This window comes from Lates calcarifer, linkage group LG10 (genome assembly GCF_001640805.2).
Source record: "Lates calcarifer isolate ASB-BC8 linkage group LG10, TLL_Latcal_v3, whole genome shotgun sequence".
Taxonomy (NCBI): domain Eukaryota; kingdom Metazoa; phylum Chordata; class Actinopteri; family Centropomidae; genus Lates; species Lates calcarifer.
In genome coordinates this window covers 23,426,916-23,434,402 of record NC_066842.1, presented here as the reverse complement: position 1 = coordinate 23,434,402, position 7,487 = coordinate 23,426,916, and positions in this window count along the sequence as shown.

Here is a 7,487-nt window from a genome sequence, read left to right as displayed (position 1 = left end):
TTGTTGTATAATGTGAATGGAGTCATTTGTGGTGACAACTCCACAGAAATTGTCACCTGACTCTGACTGCTCTCATCAGTGTGGTTTTCAGCCACAGCAGCCAGCTGGTTTTAGTGTCATTAATGTTAAGTCAAAAATATTTACTGTGACTATTAGCAGAAAGAGTCAATTGTTTCTGTCTGAGTTGGTGGAAGACCAAAGTAGAGCTAAAAAGGAGAAGCTCTACTGGACTTAAATTCATCAGGTTTGCATATACAGTACATGTCTCTACATGTACGCTAATCTCTGACTTCTGACTGTTTAAGTAGGACACATTTGCAAACTTTCTAAGGTGTTACGCTTTGAGTTAAATTTGTTTGAGAAATGGCCAGAAACATGACTGTGAATCAATACTGCTCATTGCTAGTGTTGCTCTGTTACTGCTGGATGTGTAGGCAGCTGTTTGCTAAAGGTCAATATAAAAGGTGCCAAGTGTTATGTTAATGCAATGGTGTTGCTGACACTTTTACAGGGTTGATAAATTCTGTTAATCCTTTTTTTTATTTTATTTTATTTTAGCTTTTATTTTAGCTTTTTGCAAATGACGTTAAATGTGGCATTGTTTTCTCTATTATAGCTTCAGGTGTGATATTTAGCTTGTCACAGTTTCACTGGATGCAAAGTTGAGCATAAATGAATTAATGATTTATCCCAGTGAGTTTCAGCAAGCAAAAATGATTTCAAGCCATAACTCCTGCTCCTTTGTATATTTATGTTTGTGCATCTGTGTGTGTGTTTCAAGTTGATTCAAGATTGTCTGAATACCAGGGTGTGTATGAATTTGTATTATCAGCTGGTGGTACCACTCTCTCAGTGTCTTTCTCCCTTGGATCTAGTCTCATAACTACTGACTAGGACCAAGCCTTAAGTGCCCCCTTTTATATTACTTGTAAGGCAGCCAATGTTTATTCAAACATCTTTCAGAGAGGTAGAGTCTGTTTGAGTCCAGGTCAGTCCAGTTCACCACCTGTGTCAGGGAGTGTCTCTATCCTCTCTGGGTTGTAAATTTGCGAACAACATTGACCAAAGAAAACATTATTTAGAGGTTGAAGGTTGTGGCAGTTCACATGACAACCATTAATTATCATTGTCACTGAGAAAAAAACCTGAATGCTTGTAAAAACTTAAATAGTCATTTATTTATTTTTTATCATTAAACCCCAGTTTTCTGTTTTCTCTGTGTGACCAGTGCCTGAACCTCTCCTCAGCCTCACTCTCTGTACCTCTAATCTGCAAGTCATTAGAGCTAGGGAGGGTTTCAATGGAAATTTGCACACTTTGAGCCAACTTTAACATGCAAAATGTCCAACCGCCTTTTTAAATTTGTTGGTGATTCAGTTTCGTAACACCAGTAGCTCATCTTTCTTCATAATTCTGCCTCCCTCGTGACTCTACTTTTAGGACAGAAATTTCAGCAGGGTGTGTCTTTGAGAGACACTTTCTGTACTTTCTCCCCAAAATTCAGCTCAAAGTCTCCTGTGCAGTATGGTTCAGACCACAGCATCAGCACCACATTATAGAATAAAATATATCTATTCTTCATACTGTTCATAATTCTCTTTTTGTCACTCTCAGTTTTTTTGTTTTTTTTTAAACAGTGTGTTAGATTGTCCTGAATTTTTTCCAAGGATTTTTGGTCAAAACAAAACAATACAGAGAAATGGTCTCTTTGTTTCTGTATCGTCAGACAGCTGTATGTAGAAGAGCTCATCCTTCCTCTTTCATATCAGTAAATAGCTCAGATAGGAGGAGCCAGGATGGACACACACACACACACACACACACATACATACGCACGCACACAGTTTGTCAGTTGGAAAGCAGGGAGTAACCATCCAGGCCCTGACTGATCCAAACACAACCTGCTGAAACAAAAGTGTTCAGTGTTGCAAAAGTGATTTGAAGCACTATTATGCATATACTGACTTTCTGAGACTTAAAGCAACACAGTGTATAATGTACAATAAACGTATTTTAAAATCAGACTGTTTAAGAGATCTCTGTTTCAGTTTGTGTGTGTGAAATTTAAACAGTGACAGTGATGTAGTCCTTAATTTAAAGAAGCTCCACCTTAACATGAGTCAGCTGACTGTAACAAAACATCTTTGTGATCTTTGTGTTTCTAGAGAAAGCACTGGGAGTAAAGCAGATGAGTTTTCATTTGAAGATAATTTGTCGTTTGTAGAGCAGGAATGCGTTCCATTGGCCATGGGGGCCATCAATCTTTAGACCAGATTGGTCGGCTGGTCAGATGCCTGAGCACTCCTCTGGGATAAGAGGTGATTGTTTTTTTTATGTACATATCTGTGTTGAAGTGTTCCTGTGGAGGACATAAGAAAAGACAGAAAAAAGAAAAGGTGAAGAGGAGCAGCAGACAGACTTTGTTTTGTCCCTGTAGCTGTCCACCTTGGTACTGCTGGCTTATTTCTCCTCAGGACTCCAGCCTGTGGCCTATCAGAGATCACAAAGCTTATCATGATGGATCAGTGTATATTTATCAGCGAAAACACAGAACAAAAGACACAAATGTGTCTTTGTGTCCAACAGTCAACCCCCACTGAAAGTGAAAGAAGTGTGAGACAGCTAGGGTACAAGCTTGTCTGTTTATACGGGGTAGAGTCCTTGGTTTTTAAAGTTGACAATAAGATGTGTGAATTATTACGAGGTTAATCCATCGACTCATTATTTTCTTTTTACAAGTTACAGAATTAATTTTGTTATTGTCAAGCTGAACTTTTTTTGCTTGTCTGCTTAGCTGTGGTGGTTATCTTTTTCACAGCAGGCAGTCTGACTTGTTATAGCAGTAAACACACAGATGTGATAAAAAACATCAATGTTAGCTCCTTTCCATCTGAGTACCCTGTAAGCCATGCCATTGAGCCAGAATATACAATATGAGAATCCCTGGTGTGGTTCAGCTAAATGGAATGCCGTCATTGTGGCTGATAATGCTAAGGATTCAGATTTCTTCAACCCATTCTTGGTGGGATGACAAATCAACATGGCCACCCAGTCAAACACCAAGCAAGTGTTACTTTTACAAGTGTTGTTGTGTGAGTTGTTGAAAACACTTTTCACTTTTTAAAGCAGCAAGTATTATTATATTTTGCCACCTGAAAGCACTGCAACAAGTCATTAACAGAACACTGACGGATTTTTACCTTATAAAGTTGTGTAACATGTTAGAGAGTTGCCTTTTTATACACCCAGCAAATGTAGGATTCATTTACCATATATCATTTCACCAAAAAGTCCAGCATTCACTGTCTTTTTAGTTCTCTTTTCATCCCTGTGTTCACCAGCCTGGCATAATCTTTGTCCGTCTGCTGTTTGTTGCAGTGCAGATAGTGGACAGTGGGTTTATCAAGGTTTTTTCACTAGAAACAGCTGCCTACTCCACCTGGAAATGTGGATGATGAGAGCAGTGATAATAACTGAACAGTAAAGTATGGCCTTAAATGGACTTAGTGCATGCCTACCCCTCTCTATGCCATTGTTCCTGTCACCCCATACTGTCACTATAAACACAGCCCCCCCCCCCAGGTGGAGCTGGGTGGAACATCTCTGTTGAATAATCCCCAGTGGGTTCATCACTATGAAACTGGATCCTGGGGTCAATGAAAAAAGTATGTTTTATTAGTGTTGATGTTGATTAGTGTTCAGATGTTGAGTGTTCATGTTGTTTTGTGCTGATAGTGCTTGTAGGACAGTGATGCTGTTAAACAAGAATCACCTGACAAAGAAGATAAGTCATCATCTTATCATTTAGACTAAAGAGATTTTTTCAACTTAGTTGTGTTAGTTAGCACATCCTCTGAAACACAAAGCCACAGAACACATGCTGCATTTACATGTGCATTTTCTATCTGTTTGCATGTTTTATACAGTATATTGTACAAAGAGGATAGTATGTCAGTTGTGTAAGCTCACACTTCATTAGTACAGCATTCATTTTATTCCCTATATGTCAGCCACTGTCTGGCTCTTAAGGAAACAACATAAGTCAAGTACATGAGTAAAACAGCAAGAACACTGTGTGTGTGTGTGTGTGTGTGTGTGTGTGTGTGTGTGTGTGTGTGTGTGTGTGTGTGTGTTTATGAGTGTTTATGCATATGTGCACATGTACTCTAATTTCCAGGACACTTGTTGATGGCTGAACAAAGTAGCTTGACAGACACACTGATTCTTCTCTTTATGACAAACACTTTTAACATTCATTCCTCCTCCCTCCCTCACCTTCTCATCCTCCTACTAACCTCTCTCTCTCTCTCATTCCTCATGGAGCTGAAGAGTTGAATCATGGGTCAGCAGTTCTTTTTGCAGAGAGCCAGACTAGATTTCCAGATGGTGAAGTCACCATCTATCTCTGCTCATCAATTTAACACAGATACGTACACCCAAACTCACACTTACATGCACACACATACAGATGCAGAATGCACTCACACATACAGTAAACTGATTTTAGTCTATTTCAACCAATGCACAAAAATGCCCAAGCAGTAAACAACACACACTGCTGCTGTTTAATCTTCCCTGCTCTGCGTATGAATAGAGTTCAACAAATTTCAGCTATGTCAGTGTCACTTTTATTGGCTCCAGGTGAAGAGCATGGTGGGACGAAAAGTGCTAAGTGGACACTTCCGTTAAGAGGGGGAAAACCCACTTTAACTGTGATACTTAAATGCCGCACACAGTCTGTGTATGTGTGTGTTTTTGCCCAGTGGTGGCAGCTTGCCAGCATCTTTGGCATGTTGAACATCCATTTATCTTCAATGGGAAGAACAAGCAGTCTCAGTAAATACAAATGTGTCCCAAAATGAAGACATCATGTTCAGGTTGGAAGACTTGTTTGAGAAGCAAGTTGACTTAACAATGCTAAAGACCTAATGTGTCCAGCTGTTAGACACTGAGGCAGCTGTCCCTATGGCTTCACTGACTGCGTTTACATCTCAGTTCCACTGAGATTTTCTTTCTTTCTTTCCAAATGATTTGTCTTTCAAGGTGACAAGGAACTCATGTAGGTTCTGTAGATGGTTGTTAAAAATAATTTCCAAAGAGTGAAAGTTACTGAGAATGGTGTCTGTTACTACTGTCAGTGTCTGTGTGCGTGTTTGTTTGTTGCCATGGACCACAAGGCAGCTGGCAAAGCCAGGAGCATCAGCCAGAGAGAGAAAACCTTAAAAAGGCCTCTAGTCTTAGAAAGAGTGGCATCGTTTAAAGACAACACACACACACACACACACACACACACACACAGGATGAATCCCCAATTTGTATGTATGAGAGGAAGATAAGAACACAAGAGCTAAGAGAAGGCAACAGCCAGAATATAATAATGTGATTTTAATTACAGATTTTCATAGTTAATTAAGCAACAAAATTCTCAGTTCTTATTAGACAAAGCAGTTATTAAACCTTAAAGTTAGCAAGCTAATTGATTTTAGGTATACACCTTCTAGACAAGTAAACCATGGACTAGAATTTCAGCTCACTAACTGTAGTAATGACATTGAAAACTGTACAGTTTTTCAGTTGTGTGATGTGTGGGGAGATGTGTGAACATCATTTACTGTAGAGAGTTGAGGTTTGCTCTGATGTGACTGTAGTTTGTCTAATGGCCACTCTGTAATGACTCTCAGCAGACATGACATGGAAATATGTAGGAAGGTTACAGCCTCATCATTGCTCCAGAGAGCAACGTCAGTTACTTCAGTGACACAGAAGTCACATAGTTCATGTATGTCATGATTTATTTGCTTAGTCTGTTTCTGTCACAATTTGTTTCCTTTTGTTTTTATCGATACACCAAACCATTTCCATTCTTTATTCTTTCTTTCTTTTTTATTTGTTATGTGCAAATTGAAAATGTGCATCAAAAGATGGAGGGTTAAAGTTGGTACATTTGGGGCCTCAAAAGCTCATTTCACTCCTGATGTTGGTCTTGACATGAGACATGATTGCCTTGATTGACAGGTATCTCAGCCTATCCAGTCAACAGTGGATGGCTGTCATTTGCCCCAATTCAGCTCCATTCAGCTTCTCATCTGCCCAAATTTGGATGTTCAGGCTGGTCTAAGTGACAAAGATAGCAATGAGCAGTAAACCACTCACCCTCAAAATGTCCCTTGAGATCAGAAAGATGACATCATTGTTGTTCTGCCCAAGGAGCTGACTATATAACCAGAGTTAAGAAACAATTGTACAATCATATGTACACAAAACAATCAGACAGGCTGGTTCTCTGCTCTGGTTTTGGTTTATTTGGATGAAATTGGTTTATTCTCATCTGCAGTCCCTGAGCAGGTTGATGTTATAACTTGAACTGTGTAATCAATAATGTGGATAACTCATTTATTTGTGTATTTGAAAAGTATCCAGTCAGCCAGTGGATTTACGAAATTCATTTTGAGCTGAGTTTGGACATTGTGAATGTTGCTTTGGTGAGTGTGTGTGTGTAAATGAGCTTTTCTGTTGCAGAGTAGAGATGCTTAATCATGGTTGTCCTCCTCTCTCATATTCTTCCCCGGATGTGTCTTTCGGTCATCCTAAATTATGGCCGTAGGATTCTAAACAGGTTCAGAGGACGTTGTGTGTGGATCAGCCCAGACTGTAACATGATGAGGCTGGTACAGCCGACGCTGAAGGACGGAGACACGAGTGCTTCAGGAAAAGTCACAGCAGTTTGGTTATAAGATTCAGCAATATTATTCATTAATTTAGAAATAAGCAAAGAAAGAATTCAACTCTGGAGAGGTGGCGTAACGCAGGTGCAGTAACTGTTCTAAGATAGACAATTATTTTACATACATGTTCTGTATTATGGCTGTTGTCAGTTTCATCATTAAATATATTATTTCATTACACAGCACATTCACGATACGAAAAAAACATGACATTTTCATGTTGTTGTCGGCGGTTGTTATTCAGCGCTTCAACATTCGTGACAAAAGACGGTATTTGCATTAAACGAGCCGTTATCTTCCCTCCAACCACACAGCCGCTCCGACCAACACAGACACATGTTTTAACACAAACGGACTTTTTACTGATCCTCTGTGGACATTTATCATCGTAATAACGAACAAAGAAGAGAGAGAACCCTAGAATAGGGGGAACCATCCGAGTCTGGAAATGAATTAAGTCTGTCAGAATAACAATAATAATAATGAATACTTTACAATAATAGATACAAAACAAATAAAAATACGGTAGTATAGGAGGTTTGTTGAATTAAAAATGTATTATATTTATAGTTATATTTAGCTTTTTAACACAGTTTTAAATGAAATGAGGTGCGAGAGTCACCGACTTTGTTTAAAGAAATGTTAATATGTCTTATAACTACTGTAGGCTTATTTAGTCTAATTGTATCAAATCAAAACATGTAAAAAAATAAAATAAGTAAATACACAAACAGTTATAGGCCTTAAGGGCCAACAGCCGTA